The sequence below is a fragment of the Carex rostrata genome, chromosome 29 (genome assembly GCF_964058835.1).
Source record: "Carex rostrata chromosome 29, lpCarRost1.2, whole genome shotgun sequence".
Classification (NCBI taxonomy): domain Eukaryota; kingdom Viridiplantae; phylum Streptophyta; class Magnoliopsida; order Poales; family Cyperaceae; genus Carex; species Carex rostrata.
Window position 1 is genome coordinate 4,993,360 of NC_135946.1, and position 27,673 is coordinate 5,021,032.

The window sequence follows — 27,673 nt, forward strand, 5'->3', positions numbered from 1 at the left end:
CTAAAAAAAATTCTATGGTGTCTCTTATAATAAATATAAAACCTAATGAATACTGCATGTCGAAATATAAATCTTTGCATCCACAACACTTTGGTAATAAGGTTAATTGTAACAACTCAAAGAGAATTTGTTCTGCATTACCAATCAATAGTTTGATTTTATATATATATAAATTAATTTTTTTTTTTTTTTTTTTTAAATTTTGGCAGAGGCTGCAAAGTTGTGAGGCGGAATCAAAATCTCGACTTTTGAATAACCAATATTCTTCAGATTTTTTTTTTTAACCAACCGTGTTATACCTCCCCTTTTAAAATTAAATGTAATAAAAAATTTAAAAAGCGAAATGCCACAACAAGACTCTAAATATAAAAGTCAGACAAAAGTATGTCCTTATCTTTGGGCAAATGATATGTCTTTTATATGAACCATTAGTGTATTTGAAAATTAATTAAAAGACCAAAATATGATTTGCTCAGTTTTGAGTGGTATTTTTCCTCAGTCTAAGTGGTATTTTTGCTCAGTTTTCGAGCTAAATTTGAAACTTTTTTGAAAACTTGTCAAAATCACTAAAAAGGCGGAACTGCAGAAATATGATTTCATTCAAATAGTCCCGTAATGTGAAACATAATCCAAAATTAGACAACCTGAAATCCGTTCCGATAGAATCCGATTGGTTTGAGTGGCACCTTCACTGAATTAGAATAAATAGCATAGTAGGAATTATCGGCCGATACCGATCCGGATCGGCCGATACGAATCGGTATCGGCCTACCCCGATTCGATCCTGAGCCGATCCTCACATAGCAAATCATAAAGAAAAAAAAAATACCCCGATCCTTAGCAAATATCAATCCGATATCCCGATCCCGTATCGGTATCGGCCGGGACCGATCCCGATCCCGATACCAATAATTCCTATTATGATAAATAGTTAATATATAGCGAGTCTTGTGATATAGATCAGATCCGTGGAGTGGCACCTGCGTTCCAAAAGTTAGCAGCACAGATGTAGGTTTGATGATGTAAAACCATATTATTTATTAGATATCTCCTACACATAGTTCAAAAAATCGGCCGATTCCGAGTCAAATCGGCCGATTCAACTCGGAATCGGATGGGACCAGGCCGATTTTTGCCCGATTCTCGGATTTGTGTGATTTTTTCAAAAAAATCGTATGAACAATGACGGAATCGGCCGATTTTTCGATTTTCCTGCCGAGTTACACCGATTCAAGCCGATTTAAAGAACAATCTCACTCACCTGTGCTGGGCGGAGGAGAAAGAGAAAATCGGGTCTTCGCCCCTGTGTTTGCGCGGACGGGAGAGAAGGGCGATAGAAGAGAGAAAGGGGCTTCACCCCTGTGTTTGCACGAACGGGAGAGAAGGGAAGAGAGAAAGATAGGATCTGGGGAGGGAGGGGGGGGGGGGGGGGGGGGGGCTCCATTGTCAGTGGTCAGTGAGGGGGATAAAAGAGAGGAATGGAGGAAATTTGAAATGGATCCGAAATTTTTATTCATTTGAGTTAAATCCCTTTTGATATGAACTCACTTAATTTGTTTTATAATTCATTACGGTTATAAAAATTTCGATCCAAACTCATATAAAAATTTACAATTAATTTGCACGAATAATTCACATTTTTATCTTTCAAATTTTAAAATTCAATTTAATATATTCATATATGATAATTAGAATAATTATATTCCCAATAATCTAACAAAACTTGTAAATAAATTTTCAGATTTCGAATTTTCTCATAATCCAGATAATACAATATCAATTAGTATATATGTATATATACATATAATCATCAACTCACATTTTTATAATTCCTAAATAAATAAAATTTGCAATTTATATATAAAATTATTCATACAAAACTTGTATATTTATTCTACTAATTACAAACTTATTTATTTATTTCTTTACACGAATCATTTTATTTTAATTTCAAATTCTCATTTTATTTATATAATTTCATAAATTATTTATATCTCAAAATTTTCAATTTATATTTTAAATTAATAATATAAGTTCTAAACAATCATTGGATTAATTAGTAAAAGCTTTATTTGAGTGAAAAATTTTAAATTTATCATGATTAATATTTATTTAAAATTTTGGGATATAACAATTTGAGTGTAATATTGTCTTAATTAACATAGTTTTTTTAAGAAATTATTTTTATCAATTTTTTCTTACTTTTTGGCTACAAAACAAGGCTTCTGCCAAAAATACCCGAGTTACTGATCCGATTCTTCCGATTCCGATTTTTTGAACCATGCTCCTACATATATAATTTGTACCATATGTTCGGAAATAATGTATTCAAGGACCAGAATTGATTTCTACCTGATATATATAATTACGGATTTTTACTGAACGTAAGCGTAATTTTATAACATGTCTCTATGTAGTGATATATAGCTACGATTCCTAAAAATCTAGATTCGCCACACCTGATTGCTTTGGAACAAGTATTTATTTATTATTATTATTATTATTTACTTTCTTCTTGCTTAGAAAGGTGTCTCTTTTAATAACGAAAATGAGTATTCTCCCGGTAACCTATTTCTCCTCCCGCTCAGATTATCCAACTTCTTCAATGAAAAGAGGACAACGAATCATATATGACATGAATAATATTTTTTTCCTGAATAAATGATTATCTTTTGTTTGTAAGTTGTGTACAGCTAGATAACGTGTGAGAACGTGCGAGAAAGTTTGTTAACTTGCGAGATATATAAATCCATTTTATCTTCTCAAGATCAATACACAAATTAAGGCTGCCAACCAAGCAAGAAAGAAATCATGAGCAATTCAGCTCGCTCTACTTCCTCTTCACCTAGCTCAGCTTCCCCTTCCAGCCCACCTGTTATCCCAGTGGACACTCAACTACCACAAAGCATGAGCAATTCATCTCTATCAGCTTTCTGTTCAGCTAGCTTAGCTTCCTCTTCCAGCCCACCTATTATCCCAATGGACCCACGACTACGACAGTTCCTCAACGCATGCAACAAAGGTGATTTCGGCCTCTGCAACCACTTGGTTATTGCTGACCCTGATATCCTGCTCTCTACCACTCCTCACAATAACAACTGCCTTCACATTACCGCAATGCTTGGCCATGACGAGTTTGCAAGGGAGGCCTGGTCCCGAGCCCCTTCCCTCTTCTCCGGCACCAACATTGATGGAGAGACCCCACTGATAGCTGCTCTGATGGCAGCTAACCTTTCGTTGGCTTCTGATATCATCACTGCTGCATCACAGTATATGCAGCATGACGATTTGGAGGAAGGAAGCCCATTCAACCACATGCTCTTGAAGGCCGATAGGCGCAAAGAAAACGCATTGCATCATGCCATGCACAATGGCTTCCAAGATTTCGCACTACAGCTCCTGGACGTAGAGCCAGAACTGTCAGAGCAAGTTACCAATACCGGGGAATCGCCCATGTATATGGCGGCCCGCAGAGGATATTCTAGAGTTATAGAGCGATTGCTACAGATCCCATCTTCGGCAGTTTTTGGCCCGCATAATGAATCGGCTATGCATGCTGCTGTGAGATTCGATCACCCAGGTTCATTACTTATATACCCAATTCTGTGAATTTTATTTTTCATAGTAATTAGATACTTCATATGCAACCTTACATTCTGTTGTGGTTAGTCTTATGTATGTATTTCAGTTGAGGAAACATTTTTTTTTTGGCTTTTGACTGGCAAATTTGACTCGGAATATTTGTTCTAATTATCTCAAGTCTATAGTCACAAGTCAAAACTAAAAAGTACTCATTTCGTTTTGTGAAATTAACATAGAAGGCAAATTCGGCTGAGTCAGACCGGAATCGGACCATTCGGAGAGGAATTGGACCAGACCGAGCCGAATTTTGTATGAATTTATGGTGAGAGTGAATTTTAGAGGAATACCGAGTGGGAAGACAGGTATCAGAGAGACTTCGATTGGGGAAAGAAGAAAGACAAAAAATAAATAAGAAACTGGGTTGGGGAAATGGGGAGAAGAAAGAAAGAAGAAGGGAACTTTTTAACTAAAACGTTTGAGTGAACTTGGTGCATAAGCCTATACATTTTCTTTTGTTTAGATATACTATCGGTTATTGGCTCACCGTGAAATCTGATATAATATTTGTTTAGATATTTTTTTAAATTACTTTTTCTTTGAAATAGTGAAATTTATTTTTGTGCCGAATTATTTAAATGTTACTATTTCTTAAATATTTTGTGTTTTCTATGTTTCTTTTAATTTAAAATTAACTCTATGATGTATTTGCATTTTTGTATTATATTATATTAGTGGATTATTTGAATGTATTTATTTGTCTCAATATAAATTATTGACAATTTTTTTTTATCATTTTTTTTTCTTTTTTTCTTTAAGACAAACAAGTTTCTGGCAAAAATAATCTGATTTAGTCGATTCCGATTATAAGGTCAAATAATCGATTCTAATTTTTACTTCTATGTCGCTCTTGCCATCCTAGAAAGTTTTGCATCCGTTATTGTTGCTCCATGCATTTGAACCACTTACATCTCATAGATTTTAGGCAGTCTTAATAAATGTTCTAATTTTATCGTGACATGTATTGTCAGGTATAGTTCAGCAACTGTTGGTAGGACAGTCCCAACTAGCATACCATAAAGACAAAAATGGAGCCAATCCGATGGGCAGAGCTGTACTTGAAAACAAACTCATGTTGGTCAAGATATTCTTGGAATATGATCCTAATTTGGCATATATTAAGCATGAACCAACCGGAAATACTCCATTTCTTAAGGCAGTGGTAAACGGCTATCTGCCAATTGCGAAAGAGATCATGAGCACTTGCCCTGATTCTGTGTATACTCCCGACAAAAATGGATTCAATGCACTCCATGACGCTATTTATTTTGAGAATCCACATTTAGTTGACTACATACTCACAACACCCCAGCTTCATAGGTTTATTAACCAAGCCAACAATGATGGCGAGCTTCCCCTGCATGAAGCTGCTCGCAAGTGCGACCCGAAGATCCTTCGTTCTTTACTAACCCATGCAGGACAGGATTATACTGCTGTTAATGTTTACAACAATCATGCTGTCAATGAAGTCTATGCGAAGACCTCCTTATGGAAGACTTTGAAGTGGGTAAGTTATTTAATTTTCATTGCTCTTACACACAACACTTATTTAATTTTATACAATTCATTAATTCCATACAGTTTTAGTAGAACTTGGGTGTTCCTAAGTTCACCAAGTCCTTTTGTGGACTCAATTCTAAAATCTATTGTATTGGTTTCAAATGACGAATTCAAATCATTGAAATCTTTCTATCTTATGAGTTATGCATCTACATGTAAAAGGTTTTAAATTTTAAAATAATTTTGTATAGAATAAAGTGGTCAAAAGATGTCCAAAAAATGAATGCATTAAAATTAATTTATAAACCTTCTAATCTTAACCACTTGACTTTATATTAAAATAATTTGAAACTTTAAAATTTTCACATATAGATGAATCACTTGTACGGTAGAAGGATTTTAATGATTTGGATTTGTCGTTTGAAGTCAATTCCCTTGGTTTTAGAGTTGAGTTCACAAAGGGCTTTGTGAACTTAGAAACACCCTAGTTCTACTCAATTTTTTTTTATATAAGGTCAAGAGAGATCATGTATATATTTTACCTATTTTTATTTGCTGTCACAGAATGAGTCGTTCACATTGTTATCAAATGTAATTCCCTCCGCATGGAATTACGAAATAAGAGATAATGCAAAAAAGACGATCCAGAAGCAAGCAAGAGAGAAGGTCCAGAAACTTACAACAAAGTACACTTCCAACACATCTTTGGTCGCTGCACTCCTTGCTACTATCACTTTTGCTGCTGCTTTTACATTACCAGGAGGATTCAGTTCTGATTCCTCTGATGCCGGACAACCCCTTTATGCAAGGAAAGCAGCTTTTCAGGTGTTCCTCATCTCTGACACCGTAGCCATGTGTTCTTCTCTTGCCATCGCATTTCTCTGCATTTTAGCGACATGGGAGGACTTGGATTTCCTACTCAATTACAGGAAAACAACAAGGGCACTAATGTGGTGTGCCTATGGGGCTACTGCAATTGCTTTTGGTACCGGTTTGTTCACAGTGATAGCCCCCAAAAACTTGTGGCTTGCAATTCTTATATTAGTACTCTGCACGATCCTTCCACTCATCTCCAAGATCATCGGTGAATGGCCTCTATTAATGCTCCGCTACAGGCTTCGTGGTAATTTTCGAAAAGAACTCGTTCCAAATATTTAGAAAGGTGCAAAATACTAGGATCTTTGTTTTTTTTTGTACCGCATCTTTGAACTTTGAATTCCAATGCTATGGTTTCAATTTGAATTTAGTAATTATTTTTCCTGACAAAGGTTGTTTCTCCTTCTCTTCTCCTACTCCCTCTCATCTCATAATTTATCTCTTCCCTGTAATCTCCACTTCTGTGCTCCATTTGTAATCTCTCTTTTTTATTACAAATACTAATTTTCATTTTTCTCTTCTATCTCCTTCTTAATACTGATTTCATTTTTAATACTCATAATTTTGTACTTAATTTTTAGAATCGAGTAGAAAATAAGTAAATTGATTATTGAAAGGTTAATTACTTATCATCTGTACATGTACAATAACGACTACAGTTCATATAAAACAGAGCACAGTTAAGTAAGCGATATAGTTTTTCAAAAGCATCACCTTTGACTAATGCCTTGCACAGTTAAGTACTAAAAGTCTCCAAAAGCGTGGAAAATATAATCAAGGCCCAATCAAGTTATTACTAATTCAAGAAAGCGACTCCATTAGGGGTGTTCAAATGGTTTGGTTTATTTGGTTTTGAACCGAAGCGGAGAATTTTGGTTTAAATGGTTCAGTTGTTCAGTTTAAATGGTTCGGTTCGATTGATTTTATGAAGTAATTCGGTTTAAATGGTTCGGTTCGGTTTTAATTTCGCAAAACCGAAAAAACCGAACCGACCGGTTATATAATAATTCAAATATTATTTTGGTTCTTTTATTTATTTTGGGGTTAAAAATCAAGAATAAATATTGATCTAGAACTTTGGATATTTTAGAACATCAATATATTTGTATAAAATTGAACCATGTGTGTAATGGTATCTTAATTTTCATTTCTATGAAATTATGAATGTATTGGCTGCTGTAATGAGTTTTGATTTTCTGAGATTGAATTCCTCTACTCGGTTCAACCGAACAAACCGAAGTTTAGTTTGGTTTTATCGGTTTGGTTTGGCATTTTAATTCTGTTGGTTCGGTTAGGTTTTAATCAGTTCGGTTTTAATTCGGTTTGACAAATTTAGTTTGGTTTAAATCGAACCGACCGTTTGAACACCCCTAGACTCCATATATCATATGTTTGGATTACCAAGCCTACATTTAATTTCTCAGAGCCCATGAACTCAAGTTACCTGGGCTATTCATTGGATATGGCTTACTCGTGAAAAGTTTATTCCAAGGTTTATTTTATGGTGTTTCTTTTTTGAAAAAAAATATATAAAACTAATCAATATTAAATGTACAATCAATTATTGTCATTTTTCTTTTATTATTGTAAATGCACTATCAAAGGATATATATATATATATATATATGATGGTGGGGATTTTCAAAAAATAAAAAAAAATACAAAGGGAGCAACATAAAAGGCAATAATTTAGATTAATACTTAATTTTGTTGTGTATCACACTATAATGTTCATTGGGTCACTAGTTTAATCAGGGGACGGTTTAATTAGTCAGATTATATCGCTGATTGTTTTATCATTTAAAAAAAATGATCCAAGTTATTTGGATAAGTACGATACAATCAATTTATAAAAAAAATGCAATATCGTTGTTATTTCTGGAAAGACTAGCAATGTGTACCATTGTAACAAATTCGAATTTGTTATTAATTTTATAAGATTTAAAAGGTCAGGTTTAGGATATAATTTATGACTAGCTGCGTGATTCAAACCGAGGACCCCTTGAATAAGGACTAAGACAACTACCACCACACCATGTTACATTTAATTTGTTGCTATAGTACATAACTAAATATAAATATAAGTGTTTAAACAATTATATATTGAAGAGGAATAATGCTTGTATTACATTGTATTACATTGTATTAATGGATTATTTGATTGTAATCATTTGTTTAAATAGAAATTGTTGATAAATTATATTTTTTTAGTATAAAACAAGTTTCTAACAGAAAAAGTCCGAGTTTCTGATTCGATTTGGCCAATTTCGATCGATTTACTCAATTCTGATTCCAATTTTTCCTTTATGGGTGATATAATTTCAATATTAAAAAGAGGAAAGTTGGTCTTAGAGCTCGGTTGAGGAAACAAAAACATAAAAGGTTCAAAGATAAAATAATATTTTATTGTGCCTATTAAAATCACCTTTTTCATATTGTTTTCAAATTAGAAAGGTAGGTATTCCACCATTTATTTTTATTTTTTTTCTCTCTTATCACTTGTGGTAGTTCGTGTGGCTGGTGTAGTAGTTGTCAAAAATGGTGCAACTGCATCAATGTTGCGGTCCGACTAAGCTATCCTTATTGGACTGCACAAATGATGCGGTTTCATCTGTTTGTCGAACAACCACAGGTACCCTTCCGTTTCAAGCAATAGATGATTTTTTTTAATTTAAAAAAAATCCTGGATTAAATTGATTTGAATTTTAATCGGACAGTAGAACAAGTTAATATGTTTGGAAAAACCCAATCATTCATATCTTTCTCTAATTGATTTTCTTAAGCACACCTTATAATTCAGATTGATAGATACAATTCATACTTAATCATATTATAATTTATAATCCATACATAACTTTGATATACTCCATAATGCTACTAGACAATTATTTTGTACCCATTAAATCTATTTTTTTTTAAATTTAAATCAAATTTACATAAAAGTATGATTTTACGAACTTTTATGATTAACCTCAACATATTCTAACCGTCCAATTAATTTAGTTCTATTTATGATGATGTCAATCCTAACACATTCAGGGGCGAATGCAATATTTCTGCTAGAGGGAGGGGAGGGAGGTAAGAATCGAGTTCAAACTCATTAACTAATTGAGTATATATATAAAAAAAAATTAACGTAACAAAAAAAAAAAACAAAAATAATATACTCTTACATAATAAAAAAAATTCAAAATTCAAGAGGGAGCAAAGTGGTATCAGACCCGTATTTTTCTACTGAATTTCAAAATTCAAGAGGAAAGAGAGGAGCAAGTGAGCAACTATTTCCGTGGTCCTCTTTGGATCCGCCCCTGAACACAAATACGTTGTCCTTGGTCATAATACTTAGAGGAATGTAACTACCATTTTGAAAATTTCGTCCATTAAAGCCCAATATGGCCTTAATTCTAGGTGCCACCAATGAAAAAAAAAATATCAAACGGGGTGTGGAGGCCAATGCCAACCATGTTATACTATTTCAACATGTCTAGTATCTGTATCATGCTGAAATTGTTATTATCTTTTGTTTGAAAATAATGATTTTTCATTCTCCAGATTCCATTTGCATAATAACCCAAACAAAATGCACAATCATAGGTTGCAATTACATATCATAGGGTAGACTCCATGAAATCCGTACCAGTCCCTGAACACTTATGGACCGGCACATATTAAAAAAAAAAAAAAAAAAAACGACAGAGAAAATTATTTTTTACATAAATTAATAAAATGGAAGAGAGAAAATGAAAAAAATAAATCAAATTTTTAATTAGTAGAAAAGTCCGTAGGAATTCTACCAATCCTAATAATTCAAAAATTTGAATCAGTATAATTCCTACCTGATGAGCTCTTTTTATTTTTGTCTCTTCCATTTTATTAATTTCAATAGAAAATAATTCTCAAAAGAAAAAAGCATTCAAAATCCCTAAATACTCCTGGGTCCACACATATTAAAACAAAAAGGAAAAAGTACTCAAAGGCCTCAGCTTAATTAACCTATTCAATTAAAAAAAAAAAAGCATTCAAAGACCTCAGCTTAACCTAAACAAAAGGGAAATAATGATCGAGCCCACTGTCAATCTCATTCAAGTTCAATATTCTTAACTTGTCGAGTTTTATAAATCTTTTTTTTATATCTTTCAAGAGTTATAAAAGTGTAAAAAGCAGAAAAGCAAAAAGAACAAAAGAAGCAACAAAGCAACAAGATCCAAGTTGAATGGAACCGCTAACGTGATGACCTTCCATCTTTTACCGAGTTATTGATAAATAGTATCTAGTTTTGCACTACTGATGCATAAAAAAACTGAAATGTAGCTAGATTTTGATAAAGAAAACAACCAACTTTGTACAAAGGATAATTACACCCTCAGATCTTTGCTCATAGGTTTGTACAAACCGTTGGATCAGACATGAAGTAAGTTGGTACAATCGGATTATCTAGGGGAAGCCGACAACACAGCACTTGCGATAATGTTGATCCCCCATTGGATCAGACTTTAAAGATATGATATCTATATGCTCATATCAACTGCCTATATATATTCCTTGTTGCACTAAATTAACTCTATTTTTCATTTTAGCCCGCAATATATTTATTACATTTTGGTTTAATCCAAATTCAACAGTCACTATTTTGAGTAATATATACGAGGGACAAAGTATCCACTCTACAATTGAGCAAATTCACTTTTAAGAAGTATTCAAGAAATAAAAATTTCAAAAGATAGTGATTTTAAGTCTTAATATGAGTTAGCTAGTCTCGTTATTTCATATATTATATAACACCATAAAAAGCACAATTCCAATCAAAATCAGCAAAATTTAATTAGAATATGTAAAACTTATTGAGAAATTCGTAAAGATTGTTGACATATTCATGACAATTAGAATCAAAATAGCATTCTCAGCTATTTATAGAGCTATTAGATCTAAACACACTAGTCTATCTATCTCGCTCTTAGAACAAACCTTTGAGTTTTTAATTGCTATATTTTATGTTTGTTCGGTTGAACTCATATAGAATATTAATTAATCACAAAAATAACCATGTTTTGTTAAAAATTTTAGTTTTTTTAAAAGATGAATTTAAAAATTTTGTTTGGTCAGGTTTAAACGGTTTTGAACTGAACAAAGCTATATACATTATGAAGTAATTTTTAATTTTTTTTTAAATTTTTTGATTTGGACTGGTGATGGGGTTTAAAAAATTTAGTCAATTCTAATCGGGTTTAAAATATCTAAACTGAATCCAACTGTACTATTAAACTGGTTTTAAAAAATAAACCGAACCGATCCATTTTACTAGAAAAACAGTACCTTTTTAAACCAAACTCTTTCAGTGTGATTTAAAACCGATTAAACCGGACTAGATGAAATGAACACCCCTACATCAACTTCTTTTTATCTGTAGCATTTTAAAAAATATTGTCATCTATGATATCATTTTTGAAACGCTGACAATGACATCAATAATTTATTATACAATTTACATCACGGAAAAACTGTGACTTCAATTTATTATATCACTCTTTGGTTAATGTTATTAAATATGGATGCTTCAAAAAATGTAGCATTTTTTTTATAATTTAAAATCGTGCTGACAAAATAACTACAACAATGTAAACAATATAGATATCAATTATTTAAATTATTTTTATAATAGTAATATGGTTTCTTACCTTATGATTTATGTAGACTACAATTCTACAAATACCCATATATTGGATAGCATGATCTTATCTTTGTAGTATTAATGTTCCCTACAAATTAATTCTCCATTACAAAGTAAAAAATATTAAAGAATAAGCATGAGTAGGCACGCACTTCACTCTAAAATTAAAGTTACAATCAAACCTCAATAAATGATATATTGTCAATTCAGAAATATTTTGTATATCATGCTAAAAATGGAAACCAATCCTTAGAATTAATGACAAATAATCAAATATTATCTATTGTCTATTTCACTAGATATGATTGATATCCTTCAATTTATTCTTTCCTTCTTTTGAGTAGATATAGATCTTTTAAAGGATTCGGCTCGATCCCCAAGTTATGCTGGAACCGAGTGTAATCTTAACAAAATTTAATCATTTCGAAATTATTTTCGTGATTCAATTAATTACTCCTGCTGCACAATCTTGAATGGGTTGCGATTACATATCAAAGGGTACCAGTGTCTAATTAAACACTCCTAGACCCACACATATATTTTGGGGCTAAAAGCCCATAGGCCGACACATATTAAAACAAAAAAAGATAAAGCATTCAAAGGCCTCAGCTTAATCTAAACAACTTCAAAAAGGAAAAGCATTCAATGGCCTCAGCTTAACCTAAGCAATTTAAAAAAGAAAAAGTATTCAAAGACCTGGGCTTAACCTAAACAAATTAATAAAGAAAAGCATTCAATTTAAAAAAGCAAAAGTATTCAAAGACCTCAGCTTAAACTAAACAAAACCGAAGTAATGATTGAGCTCACTGGCAATCTCATGCGAGTTCAATATTCTTAACTTGTCGAGTTGTATAAATCTTTATTTCATATCTTTCACTGGGAAGTACTCTATTTAAGGCAACTAAGCAAACAAGCAACCCAACCATCAGCTATTAAGTCCAAAGTAGTTTCTTAACTTGTCGAGATAATTATATAAATCCATCATATTTTCTCAAAATCAATACCCAAATTAAGGCGACTAACTAAGCAAGAAAGAAAGCATGAGCAATTCAGGTACCTTAGCTTCCTCTTCCAGCCCACCTGTTATCCCAATGGCCCCACGACTACGACAGTTCTTTAAGGCATGCAACAAAGGTGATTTTGGCCTCTGCAGCCACTTGATTATTGCCGACCCAGATATCCTGCTTTCTACCACTCCTCACAAAAACAACTGCCTTCACATTGCCGCAATGCTCGGCCATGACGAGTTTGCAAAGGAGGTCTGGTCCAGAGCCCCTTCCCTCTTCTCCGGCACCAACGATGATGGCGAGACCCCACTGATAGCTGCTCTGATGGCAGGTAACCTTTCGTTGGCTTCTGACATCATCACTGCTGCATCACGGTATATGCAGCATAATGATTTGGAGGAAGGAAGGCCATTCAACCGCATGCTCTTGAAGGTCGATAGGCGCAACAAAAATGTGTTGCATCATGCCTTGAGGAATGGCTTTGAAAGTTTGGCACTGCAGCTATTGGAGATAGAGCCACGATTGTCAGAGCAAGTTACCAATACTGGCGAATCACCCATGTATATGGCAGCCCGCAGAGGATATTCTACAGTTATAGAGCGATTGCTACAAATCCCATCTTCGGCAGTTTTTGGCCCAAATGATGACTCAGCTATGCATGCTGCAGTGAGATTCGAGCACCCAGGTTCATTACTTATAAGCCCAATCTGTGCATGTTGTTTTTCACATTCTGTTGTAGTTGGTTTTATGTATGTATTTCAGTTGAGAAAACTATTATTTTGGCTTTTGAACTAACCCAATTTTAATAGAAATATTTGTTCAAATTATCTCAAGTCTACAGTCATAAGTCAAAACTAAATAGTACTCATTTCGTTTTGTGAAATTAACATAGAAGGGAAATTCAACCGAGCTGATTTTGTACCAATTTATGTTGAGAGTGAATTTTAGGGGAAAACCGAGTTGAACAGTAGTGACTCAGCCGAATCAGAGGAGTCTTAACCTATATAAGTACGAATTTTCTACTTTTAGATTGATTCTCTTATAGCTAGGACTGGAGAGTAGGAAGACAGGTATCAGAAAGACAAAAAATAAATTAGAAACTGGGTCGGCGAATTGGGGAGAAGAAAGAAAGCAGAAGGGAAAATTTTAACTAAAACATTTGGGTGGACTTGGTGCATAAGCCTATACATTTTCTTTTGTTTAGATATACTATCGGTTATTGGCTCACCGTGAACTCTGATATAATATTTGTTTAGATATTTTTTAAATTACTTTTTCTTTGATATAGTGAAATTTATGTTTGTGCCGAATTTTTTAAATGTCACTATTTCTTAAATATTTTGTGTTATCTATGGTTCTTTTAATTTAAAATTAACCCTATGATGTATTTGCATTTTTGTATTATATTATATTAGTGGATTATTTGAATGTAGTTATTTGTCTCAATATAAATTATTGACAAATTATTTTTTTATTATTTTTTTTATTTTTCTTTAAGACAAACAAGTTTTTGGCAAAATAAATCTGATTTAGTCGATTCCGATTGTAAGGTCAAATAATCGATTCTGATTTTTACTTCTACGGAAATTAAGAACTTTGTGGACCAACTCTTTAGAGTCCTAAATCCACTTCACCCGTTGTCTCACCTCATCTCCCATCAACTCCTGAAGCCTTGGAGCGAGCCAATATTGCCATCGCCCCCAGAAAGTTTTGCATCCGTTATCATTGCTCCATGCATTTGAACCACTTACATCTCATTATTTTAGGCGGTCTTAGTAAATGTTCTAATTTTATCATGGCATGTATTGTCAGGTATAGTTAAGCAACTGTTGGAAGGACAATTCCAACTAGCATACCATAAAGACGAAGTTGGAAACAATCCGCTGCACATAGCTGTACGTGATAACAAACTCATGTTGGTGAGAATATTCTTAGAATATGACCCTAATTTGGCATATACTAAGATCCGTATAAACGGATTTACTCCATTTCTTGCGGCAATGGCATATGGCTTTCTGTCGATTGCAAAAGAGATAATGAACACTTGCCCTGACTCTATTTATACTCCTGACAAGCTTGGGCATAGTGCACTCCATTTGGCTATTTTTCTAGAAAACCCAAATTCAGTCGACTACATACTAAGCACACCCCAGCTTCATAGGTTAATTAATTAACCAAGCCGAAAATAGTGGTGTGCATCCCCTACATTCTGCTGCTTTCAAGTGCGACCCGAAGCTCCTTCGTTCTTTACTAACCCAAGCAGGACAGGATTATACTGCTGTTAATAATCAGGCCAATACTGCACTTAACAAGGTTATTCAACAGACCGACTTATGGAAGACTTTGAAGTGGGTAAGTTATTTAATTTTCATTTTTCTTATACAAAACACTTACTTAAATTTAGTGTTAATTTTATGCAATTTGTTAATTCCAATCATGATGTAGCTAGTTTTTTTTTTTTAATATAAGGTCAAGAAAGATCATGCATACATTTTACCTATCTTTTATTTGCTATCACAGAATGAGTCGTTCACATTGTTGTCAAGTGTAATTCCCTCCTCATGGAATTATGTAATAAAAAATAGAGTAGAACAAAAGATCAAGCAGCAAGCAATTAAGGAGGTCAAAAACCTTACCCAAAAGTACACTTCTAACACATCTTTGGTCGCTGCCCTTCTCGCTACTATCACTTTTGCTGCTGCTTTTACATTGCCAGGAGGATTCAGCTCTGATTCCTCTGATGCCGGACAACCCCTTTTTGCAAGGAAAGCAGCTTTTCAGGTGTTCCTTATCTCTGACACCATAGCCATGTGTTCCTCCCTTGCAGTCGCATTTCTCTGCATTTTGGCGATATGGGAGGACTTGGATTTCCTGCTCAATTATCGGAAAACAACGAGGGCACTAATGTGGTGTGCCTATGGGGCTACTGCAATTGCTTTTGGTACCGGTTTGTTCACAGTGATAGCCCCCAAAAACTTGTGGCTTGCAATTCTTATATTAGTTCTCTGCACGATCCTTCCATTCATCTCCAAGATCATCGGTGAATGGCCTCTATTAATGCTTCGCTACAGGCTTCGTGGTAATTTTCGAAAAGAACTCGTTCCAAATATTTAAAAAGGTGCAAAATATGAGGAACTTTGTTTTTTTCTACCGCATTTTTGAACTTTGAATTCCAATGCTATGGTTTCAATTTGAATTTAGTAATTATTTTTCCTGACAAAGGTTGTTTCTCCTTCTCTTCTCCTACTTTGTCTAATAATTTCTCTGTCGTTTCTAATCCCCAGTTGTACGCTGCACTTGTAATATATCTGTTTTATTTTTAATACTAATTTCATTTTTCTCTTCTACATCCTTTTGAATAGTACTTATTTTATTTTTTTAATAAACATAATTTTCTACTTAATGCTTAGATTCGGCATAAAATAAATAAATTGATGAGTCAAATGTTACGTACTAATCATCTTGTGTACAATAACAACTACAGTTCATATAAAATAGAACATAATTAAGTGAGCGATAGTTTTGAAGTGCAATTTTTTGTTTAGCTATTTCTACCTTATAGTTTATTTGCATAAAAATAAAAATAAAAACATCACCTTGCCTAATGCCTTGACTTGAACAAGAAGTCTCCAAAAGCATACAAAATATAAATCAAGGCCCAATATGACCACAATTGTGGCCTCCACCAATTGTGGAGGCCCAACTAGTTATTACTATATCAAGAAAGCAGCTCGATCACTTGTAAATACGCAGAGTATTCGGTACACAGATGCCAATTATATTTGTCGCTTACATCAATGGTTGCATCAACTTCAATGAAAGAGAGAGAGAGAGAGAGAGAGAATATGATATGAAGCTAGATTGACATGCATCGACCTCAATGAATGCTACCGAGTCAAATTGATGTGTATATCGTTGCTAAAAACGTATACCATATCACCTTGCATCAACCTCAATGAAACACAAATATCAGATCACCTTGCTTATACCAACCTCAATTAATCAGAATATATATATATATATATATATATATATATATAGGACTTGGCTACGGTGCTATGGGTAGCTAAGAGGCCTCCCGTGCTACGGCTCAATATTCGACTTTTCAAAATCCTAACGGTCGATCCGAACCGTTCATCTTGTTTTTCATATTAATATGTGCTTGGAGACCAAATTTTACATTTTTTGGAAATTGTTTACTATTTTTTTAGATTTATTGAATATCGCTGTTTTTTATGGTTCAGATTTGTCTGAAAAACAGCGATTTTCAATAAATCTAAAAAAATAGTAAACAATTTTCAAAAAATGTAAAATTTGGTCTCCAAGCACATATTAATATGAAGAACAAGATGAACGGTTCGGATCGACCGTTAGAATTTTGAAAAGTCGAATATTGAGCCGTAGCACGGGAGGCCTCTTAGCTACCCATAGCACCGTAGCCAAGTCCATATATATATATATATATATATATATGTATATGTATGTATGTATATATATATATCATTGCTAAAAACGTGTCTCACACCTATTTTTTTTCTTTTTTAAAGAAAATATGGAGGTTTAGCATTTAAAAATTGGGAAAATTTCCAGTGTACCCATGTAAAAACTTAAAATAGCCAATATCCCCATCATAATAGCATAATATCCAGAATCTCCATCAAAACTTTACATTATTTCTTTTATCCCCTTTCATCTATTTAACTATTTATTTAATTATTTTAAATATTTGATTGACAAATATACCCCTTTCTCCCACAGCTGCTACTCTCAGTCTCTCCTGCCCTCACCTCCCAGTACTTCTCCCGCCCTCTCTTCTCAGTCTCTCATTTAACCCTTAATGCACTAAGCCCCTCTCCTCTATCTATGAGTACCATTAATCACTAAGCCCCTCTCCTCTTGCTATCAGCACCATGCATGAAATATATCAACGCCCTCTCATATCAGCATCAATTCTCTCCCTGTTCCTTTTATCTCTGGCGAGAATAACTGTATACGCAGTAACGCAAATGCAAATATCTTATTGGCAAGTACCTTAATCTGAAGATAACTCCTATTTATTAACTTGTTTCTCAATTTCTCATTTGCAACTCTTCTAATTCTAAGGTATAACGCAATAAAAATAAAAATTTCCTTTCACATAGATTTGACATGGGCTTGTGCTTCTAGTTTTTTGATAGCATGATCGATCTCTCACATGCACAAGATTATTCTATACAACACCTTATACTGTTACAGACATTTAATTCACCTTGTTTCGAAATCAATATGAACTCATTGTACAAATCAACAATTAAGCATAAAAAATTCAGATTACGGCAAGCAATTATGTAAAACCAATTTTTTTTTAGTAAAAGTAAGAGTCATGTGCCCTATTTGATTGCATATAGGATTCAAGTTATAGAGTGTAGTAACTTACATGGATAAAAAATAAAATAAAATAAAAAATAAATAAATAAAGGCTCACAACAATTGAGCTAGTTACCAGTATACATAAATGACAACTATTCTACTGGTAACTAATCAAAAGAAGTCCAAACAAATAATGAAAAAAGAAAAGAAAAGTATATCTGGGATGCCTACGGCACATTGTTGTGTGCTTGGTTGATGTATCTCATTTGTGAGTGAACTTCTTCTATAATTTCCTCCAACTGTTTGTCAGTATCTTTGAAAATCAATTGAACTCGTTGTAAAATATACACAGACATTAGTAACAAATATGTAGCAAATACAGATGGATAAGATAATATAATTACGATTAGAATAAATTAATACCTAACTAGAGATAATTGGATATTTTCACACAAATATTAGAACATATTGAATGTGAATCATTGTCACATCCATAAAACAGAATTGTTTTATTCAATGAACTTTAACTCATGGCAACCATGCCATTTTAAGCTAAAACTATACAAAGATAATGTAATTAACTGTCAATAAAACAAAACAACAAATTTAAAAGTCATCCACATTGGATTACAACACTTCTTATCATATAACTTTGCGTGTAAGATTTATATTTAAAACCATGTTATGAGATGCTAGCATTTAGTACTATATTCCTTATTGAACCAAATTCGTTAATGACTGGTACATACCAGTTTCTCATCGAACTAGTTTCTTACCAAGAAGTGCAAGAAGCCTTCCAGCAGTTAACACAAAAATCCAATTCTAAATCCTTTTCAAGTAAATATTTGACCAAAAACTTGTTGAAGAGCTTTAATTATGTAGAAAATCCAGGGCAAATCTTACAAATCAAACTAGAATTTAGACAACAGAAAATAATGAAAGACCCGGTTAACTGTCCAACTGGTAGCAGTTCGATACTGGTAGAATGTTACCAGTTCAGCACTAAGAAAAATATACGTGCACAATTACACCCACACTTCGCATTTCTTAGCACCATCATTGTCATTTGCCACACCAGCTTAATGTTTTTTTTCTTATGATAAGCCCATAAGCGTTTAAATTACTTAAAATAAAAAACATTTGATTACATCAGATCTTACAGCAAAATAATAGAAAACACCTAACATGAAAAGTTCATCTTAAATTACATAATCATCATAAAGAAAACTAATTTAAACTGAAATAAGTGCGGCCAATCTCCATTTCAATATTTAAGCCATCAGTGATGGTATTGGTACAGACCATTATCAGTAAAATCCTTTTGAGCAGCAAGTCCAGATGTTCGTGCCCAATTTGTCAGTCAATGGGGTGTCTGTAGCGCTTCTCGTGGCACATGTCGGATCTTCAGCCGGCTCCGATTGGCTTGGTATATTTACGCACACCTCACCTCTCCATGAAAGTATATCCTCTGGTTGTTGTTTCATTACTTCTTGTTCAGGTACCCTGCCATCAGAGCACAACTCTCTTGTAATCCTTTAAAAATCTTTAATACAAATATTAAATTAAAAAAATAAACATGTACCACAACTCTCTTGCAATCCATCAAAAATCACAAGGAAGAAGTCGGGGGAGAGGAGAGGAGGGAGGGCCTGTCGCTGAGAGGTTGAGGGAGAGGTAAAGGGTGTGACACTTTGACATAGGTTTCACTGGGAGAGGGGGTCCCGAGACGGGTGGGCATGGCAAAAGTTCGATACTTGTGGGAGAAAGTCGTCTTGGAGAGATAGGAGAGATAGGGAAAGGGTAAATTTGTCAATTAAATAATTAAAATAATTAAATAAATAGTTAAATAGATGAAAGGGGATAAAAGAAATAATGTAAAGTTTTGATGGGGATTTTGGATATTATGCTATTATGATGGGGATATTGGCTATTTTAAGTTTTTGTATGGGCACACTGGGAATTTTCCCTTAAAAATTTAATATTTTTAAAAAATATATATATTTAGGTTTCGAACATGTGGTTTTCACGCGGAGAATATTTATCAAATACCAGCTCTTGGAGATGTAAATTTTTATGATATTTATGATTTTATTTTTTGTAATTAATCCTAATTACTTCTTCTTATGTCTAATAACTTGTCATTCTCTAAATAAGTAAAATAGCCTTGATTTATATAGAAGGGGAAATTAGGAGAGTGCTCATGAGAGAACCCATGTATGAGAGCTTCGAGCTATGCTCTTTTTTTTTTCCTTTATATGTTTAATTATCTACAAAACTACAATTGCCTATTGTTCCCTCAAGCAATTCAATGACTCTATCTTTTGTTGGATAGTATAATTTTAGTGTTAGATTTGTTTTTGTTTAATTTTATTCTTTTACTCTATATATTGTACTTTGTACAAAGTTTAACCATCAGATGTTATTGTTAAATTTATATAAAATTATGTTGTCCCAATTAAATTGAGTTCGCATGAATAAGTCCTGAATTTATAAAAAAAATGATACCAATTCATGCTTAATTAATTTATGCAAAAAAAATCTGATGCTGTATCGGATTAGCTATTGGTGGATCTAATAAATTTAACAACCATCTCTCAATCCCATAAATTTCATTTTATATATATCTTGATTTGATTGGATTCAAAGTTTCTCTTTTCAAAATTAAGCAGCATTTATGAACTTTCACATTACATGTGACCCTACTTATTTATAGAAATTAATCCGACTTTTAGCATCATGTCTAGTAGGTCGTATAGTTTGGGCCGGGCTTTTCATACCTTGTTGAACTAAACATATATATCAAATACAACCAGAGATAAAGACCTTATCTTTGAACCCAAATTATAAATCGTATATTTCATGGAGTATAATGAGCAAGGTTAAAATGTTTGATTTTTTTTTTTTTTACTTCAATCATACTTCATATTTTTAATTTTATTTTCAAAATTTCAACGGTCAATCAAAACTACTCAACATAATTTTTATATTAAAATGAACATAGAAACCAAAGTTTATATTTTTTTTAGGATTTCTTTACTGATTTTTGTAATATATACAAAATCATTATTTTTGAATAGTCCAGAATCTTCTTATTTCGTACTTATCTGAATAACATAAGGCTCCAAGTATAGTTTTCAAAATACACAAATATACAATAATCAAGTGTGTTTTGTAATTCAAGTCTTGACACTAACCAGACCAATATCTCCATGAATGGTACCTAGAAAACTTCATCCGACATGAATGAAGTTCTGCGCTTACCCCAAATATATGAGCGCATACATGACCATCATTTTTTCAGTTCCAAGTGCTATACATGCAAAGCTTACAAGATTACATAGCTCAAATACAACAATTTCATGATTCGAGTCATGATATGTACCATACATGCAATTTGTGCAATAGGAGGACTTTGTATAAGCTCATAATTTAAGTTGTTTATGCATGACATGCAACTCAAATATATCAGTCTCTCTCATGCAATATAACACGCCACGTATCATGCAATATCAGAACTAAAGAAAGGATTCTTTTAGACAATTTCAAAAGCTCCAATTAATAAATAGCAAGCACACAAAATCAGCAAAAAGCACAAACAAATTGAGTAAATATGACACCCGCACATTACATCATGTGCTACAATTTGTATATTTGTATAATGCTTTCTATTTTGTAGTACTGCACATGGCTAAGTTAAATTAACTACATTATAATGCATGCTTTGAGTGGTTGATTTGGTACATTAAAACTAATAAATTGGTATATTTTCGAATTCCTCTTATGAATTAGTGAGATAGACATTTTAAATCTGTCATATATAAATTTGCACCGATAATCTGTCATATGTAAATAGTGAGCACAATCATGCTCAAAGGAAGTGTTTGAATTTAATGAGTGAAAGACGGAGCATCGAAACAATCATGGTGAGACAAAGTGTTAGCGAAGGGATGAATTATCGAGTGCAGTTAGACGCCTCTGTACATGTTTGTCGATTTCTCACAAAACAAGGTTTGGCATTCCGCGGACATGACGAGTCTGAAAGCTCTCACCGTAAAGGTAACTTCCTTCATCTTTTGAGGTATACGGGAGATCGTAACCCACAAATTGATAAGGTGATTCTGGAAAATGCTCCCAAAAACCGAAAGTTGACATGTTCTGATACCCAAAAGGAGATAGTTAATTGTGCCGCAGAGGAGACGATATTGGAGATACTTGTAGAGTTGGGCAATGAATTGTTTTCTGTCTTGATTGATGAGTCGAGAGATGTTTCGGTCAAAGAGCAAATGGCAATTGTGATTCAGTTTGTAAACAAAAAAGGTTCCATTGTTGAGCGGTTTCTTGGTATCGTTCATGTTCCTGATACTAGAGCGGTGTCTTTGAAGGATGCACTTCAAGGGTTATTTGTTAAGAATGGTCTAACTTTGTCTAGATTACGTGGTCAGGGTTACGATGGAGCTAGTAATATGAACGGAGAGTTCAATGGTCTCAAAACATTGATCATGAAGGAGAACGAATCCGCTTACTATGTGCATTGTTGGGCTCATCAACTTCAACTAACTCTTGTTCATGTTGCCAAGCATCATCACAAGATTGGCTTGTTTTTTCAAATGATTTCTCAAGTTGTCAATGTTGCGAGTGCATCTTGTAAAAGGCGTGATCATCTCATGAGAGCTTCATTACTCATCACGCATGATCTATCGCAAGCGTTGCAACGAAAAGAGCAAGATTTGGTGAATGCTATGCGATTGGTGAATTTTGCTAAAATTCGCTTGCAAGGTATGAGGGATGGTGGTTGGGAAACATTATTCAAAGAAGTGTGTGTATTTTGTGTGAAGCACGATATAGACATACCAAATATGGAGGATAAGTATGCCGGTAAGCCAAAGAGACAAGCAACGAACACAACTAATTTGCATTATTATCGTGTTGAACTGTTTTATACGGTTATTGATATGCAATTGCAGGAGCTTAATGACAGATTCACAGAAACTAATACCGAGCTACTTATTTGTGTGTCATGCTTAGACCCGAGTAACTCTTTTTCATCATTTAATAAAGATAGGTTGGTTCAATTAGCTCGATTCTATCCCTCTGATTTCAACCAATATGAACTTGTTGTCCTAGATGGTCAATTGGAGAATTATCGCATGGATATGCGAAGTGATGATGATTTTTTGGAGTTAAAGGGCATAGTTGAACTTTCTAAAAAAATGGTGGAAAAGAGGAGGCACAATGTTTATCCATTAGTTTACAAATTAGTGAAATTAGCATAGATATTGCCGGTAGCTACGGCTAGTGTTGAAAGGGTATTTTCGGCGATGAATTATGTGAAAAACCGAGTAAGGAATTCAATGGGAGATCAATTCTTGAATGATTGTTTGGTTACTTACGTTGAGAGTGAGTTATTTGATGAGGTAGTTGATGAACGGATTATGCAACGATGGCAAAATATGAGTAATCGTAGAGGAAAGCTCCCTCCATTGACTTGATTTTGTAGCGTTAATATATTTCATCTTTTTTTGATATATAAAAGAATATTTGTTATAAACTTTTGACTTAGTTGAAACCTTTGATGTTCATTTATGTTAAATTTTTTTTTTTACAATTATTTTATAGTTTTTCTTGCCTACCTTAGATTGAATTCCTAGACTCGCCACTGGCTACAAATATAGTGTGCTACATGTGTAAACCTTCCCTAATGTACATACCGCTGTGATCGGCTACTATGGGGGTGTTACTTCTATGTTATTTAAATTTCACCACAATTAATTTTTAACAACCTTATATTTTCAGTCACACACACAATTCACTTATATTATAATTAACCATGTTCAATCAAACCTTGATGAACCATACCGAGATCGGGTTTTGGATTGACACTTCAAAATTCATCATTTCTATCACATAATATAATTTCATGTTATCACTGAACACGTCAAATCATGCTATTTCTTAGTATATAAACAATTATGTTCATGCACTCTTTTAATTCACTAGAGGAATATAAATTAATTATAATCCAATTATAACTAATGTTTCAAGACATATGCTTAACATCAAGTCATACTTATTTTCAGAATATATGATCATGCTTCACATGCAACGTTATGCCTTCCTTTTAAAAATATTAAGCATCTTTGAGGTTTCTTTGAGGTTTCTTTTAGTATTTATAATTATTATATTTTATTTCATGTTAAAAATATATATCGAGATATTTATAGCTCTTTTTAATAAACTGTGAACAGACATAATTTAGAAGTGGGATTAAATATTGTACCCGACTTAAAATTGAAATATCAATCGATGAACTATTACCAGGGTTTACCATCTTTGCAAGGGAATATGAGAGCACATGCAGAAAGCATCACATCACCTAATGCCTTCAACTACAAGTCTCCAAAAGAGTGAAAAAACAAAAATTAAAGCCCAATATGCCCTCAATTGTGGCCTCCGCCAATGAAAAAAAAATATTCTCAGACAGGGTGTGGAGGCCCAGATTCACTGGTACCCGTCCCCAAACAATCCTGGACCCACACATATTAAAACAAAAAAGAAAAAGCATTCAAAGGCCTCAGCTTAACCCAAACAATTTAAAAAAGAAAACATTTAAAGGCCTCAGCTTAGCCTATACTATTTAAAAAAGACCTCAGCTTAACCTAAACAATTTAAAAAAGAAAAAGCATTCAAAGACCTCAGCTTTACCTAAACAAAAAGTAAGTAATGATTGATCCCACTGTCAATCTCATGCGAGTTCAAAAAGGAAGTCATGGGGTCGACTTTCGAATTCAATTAATTAAGAAAATTAATCTTTTGGAAGTTAAAAAACTTCTAATTATTTTCGTGATCCAATTAATTCCTCCTGCTGCAAAACATTTGTAGTTTTAATTTCAATGTTGTGGTTTGAATTTAAAGGTTAGAAAAATTCTTATAATTTTCAAGCAACGAACAAATTAATATGGTTCTTAAAATTCTAGCAATCATCTTATTTACTTGTGATACTTGACCTACGCAGCTACAAATTAACAGAAATGTGTAGGTTGAATAAATTACATACATACAAATAGTTACATTTTTTTTTTGTTTTTTTATTATTTTTCTATGTGGTGGCTAAACAGCGCCATTACATATATAATTGTATACTTATCTTTTGTTTGAGAATAATGATTTTTCATTTCTCCAGATTTGATTTGGATAACCCAAATAAAATGCACAATCTTGGATGGGTTGCAATTACATATCAAAGGGTACCAGTCTCTAAACACACCTAGACCCACACATATTTTTTTGGCCTAAAAACCCATAGGCACTGGATCGACACATAATAAAACAAAAAAGATAAAGCATTCAAAGGCCTCAGCTTAACCTAAGCAATTTAAAAAAAGAAAAGGCATCCAATTTAAGAAAGAAAAAGTATTCAAAGAGACAGAGACCTCGGTTTAACCTCAACAAATTAAAAAAGAAAAGCATTCAATTTAAAAAAGCAGAAGCATTCATTTGCTTTATGCTCAAATGTTTTGAGCAGAATTGCTTTTCTTACTTAGTTACATATCTTTTGTAACTCCAAAATGATTAATGAAACAAGGGCTAGACCCTTTTTTCTTTGTCAAAAAAAAAAGAAGAAGCAGAAGCTGCATTCAAAGACCTCAGCTTAACCTAAACAAAAAGGGAAGTAATGATTGAGCCCACTGGCAATCTCATGCGAGTTCAATATTCTTAACTTGTCGAGTTGTATAAATCTTTATTTTATATCTTTCACTGGGAAGTACTCTATTTAAGGCAACTAAGCAAACAAGCAACCAACCATCAGCTATTCAGCCCAAAGTGGTTTCTTAACTTGTCGAGATAATTATATAAATCCATCTTATTTTCCCAAAATCAATACCCAAATTAAGGCGACTAACTAAGCAAGAAAGAAAGCATGAGCAATTCAGCTAGCTTAGCTTCCTCTTCCAGCCCACCTGTTATCCCAATGGTCCCACGACTACGACAGCTCTTCAAGGCATGCAACAAAGCTGATTTTGGCCTCTGCAACCACTTGATTATTGCCGATCCTGATATCCTGCTCTCTACCACTCCTCACAAAAACAACTGCCTTCACATTGCCGCAATGCTCGGCCATGACGAGTTTGCAAAGGAGGCCTGGTCCAGAGCCCCTTCCCTCTTCTCTGGCACCAACATTAATGGCGAGACCCCACTGATAGCTGCTCTGATGGCAGCTAACCTTTCATTGGCTTCTGACATGATCACTGCTGCATCACAGTATATGCAGCATGACGATTTGGAGGATGGAAGGCCGTTCAACCATATGCTCTTGAAGGCCGATAGGCGCAAAGAAAATGTACTGCATCATGCCATGCGGAATGGCTTCGAAAATTTTGCACTGCAGCTATTGGAGATAGAGCCACGATTGTCAGAGCAACTTACAAACACTGGAGAGTCGCCCATGTATATGGCGGCCCGCAGAGGATATTCTAGAGTTATTGAGCGATTGCTACAAATCCAATCTTCGGCAGTTTTTGGCCCAGATAATGAATCAGCTATGCATGCTGCAGTGAGATTCGATCACCCAGGTTCATTACTTATAAGCCCAATATGTGCATGTTATTTTTCACATTTTGTTGTAGTTAGTCTTATGTATGTATTTCAGTTGAGAAAACTATTATTTTGGCTTCTGAACTAACGCAATTTTAATCAAAATATTTGTTCAAATTATCTCAAGTCTACAGTTATAAGTCAAAACTAATAAAAAGTACTCATTTCGTTTTGTGAAATTAACATAGAAGGCAAATTCGGCTGAGTTAGACCGGAATCGGACTATTCGGAGAGGAATCGGACCAGACCAAGCCGATTTGTACCAATTTATGCTGAGAGTGAATTTTAGAGAAAAACCGAGTTGAACAGTAGTGACTCGGCCGAATCAAAGGAGTCTTAACCTATATGAGACCAAATTTTCTACTTTCAGACTGATTCTCTCATAGCTAGGATTGGGGAGTAGGAAGACAGGTATCAGAGAGACTTCGATTGGGGAAAGAAGAAAGACCAAAAATAAAGAAGAAACTGGGTCGGGGAAATGGGGAGAAGAAAGACCAAAAATAAATAAGAAGGGCACTTTTTATCTAAAATGGAGCATAAGCCTATACATTTTCTTTTGTCTAGATATACTATCGGTTATTGGCTCACCGTGAACTCTGATATAATATTTGTTTAGATATTTTTTTAAATTACTTTTTCTTTGAAATTGTGAAATTTATTTTTGTGCCGAATTATTTAAAAGTTACTATTTCTTACATATTTTGTGTTTTCTATGTTTCTTTTAATTTAAAATTAACTCTATTTTGTATTTGCATTTTTGTATTATATTATATTAGTGGATTATTTGATTGTAGTTATTTGTCTCAATATAAATTACTGACAAATTATTTTTTTTATCATTTTTTTCTATTTTTCTTTAAGACAAACAATTTTTCGGCAAAATAAATCTGATTTAGTCGATTCCGATTGTAAGGTCAAATAATCGATTCTGATTTTTACTTCTATGTCGCTCTTGCCATCGCCCTAGAAAGTTTTGCATCCGTTATTGTTGCTCCATGAATTTGAACCACTTACATCTCATAGATTTTAGGCAGTCTTAGTA

The 27,673-nt window shown here is 33.5% G+C and overlaps 1 long non-coding RNA gene and 1 pseudogene across 1 annotated transcript in view; one reads left to right on the forward strand and one right to left on the reverse strand.

Annotated features, from left to right (window-relative positions):
* The window catches only part of LOC144546062 (uncharacterized), a 104,422-nt gene extending 77,438 nt beyond the window's left edge, over positions 1–26,984 (reverse strand). The window contains exon 1 of the long non-coding RNA XR_013508694.1: positions 26,939–26,984. This is a non-coding gene — a long non-coding RNA (uncharacterized LOC144546062). The remainder of the gene's footprint in view (positions 1–26,938) is intronic.
* LOC144546089 (uncharacterized) lies at positions 21,960–23,556 on the forward strand (annotated as a pseudogene).
* Positions 26,985–27,673: the final 689 nt, after the last annotated feature.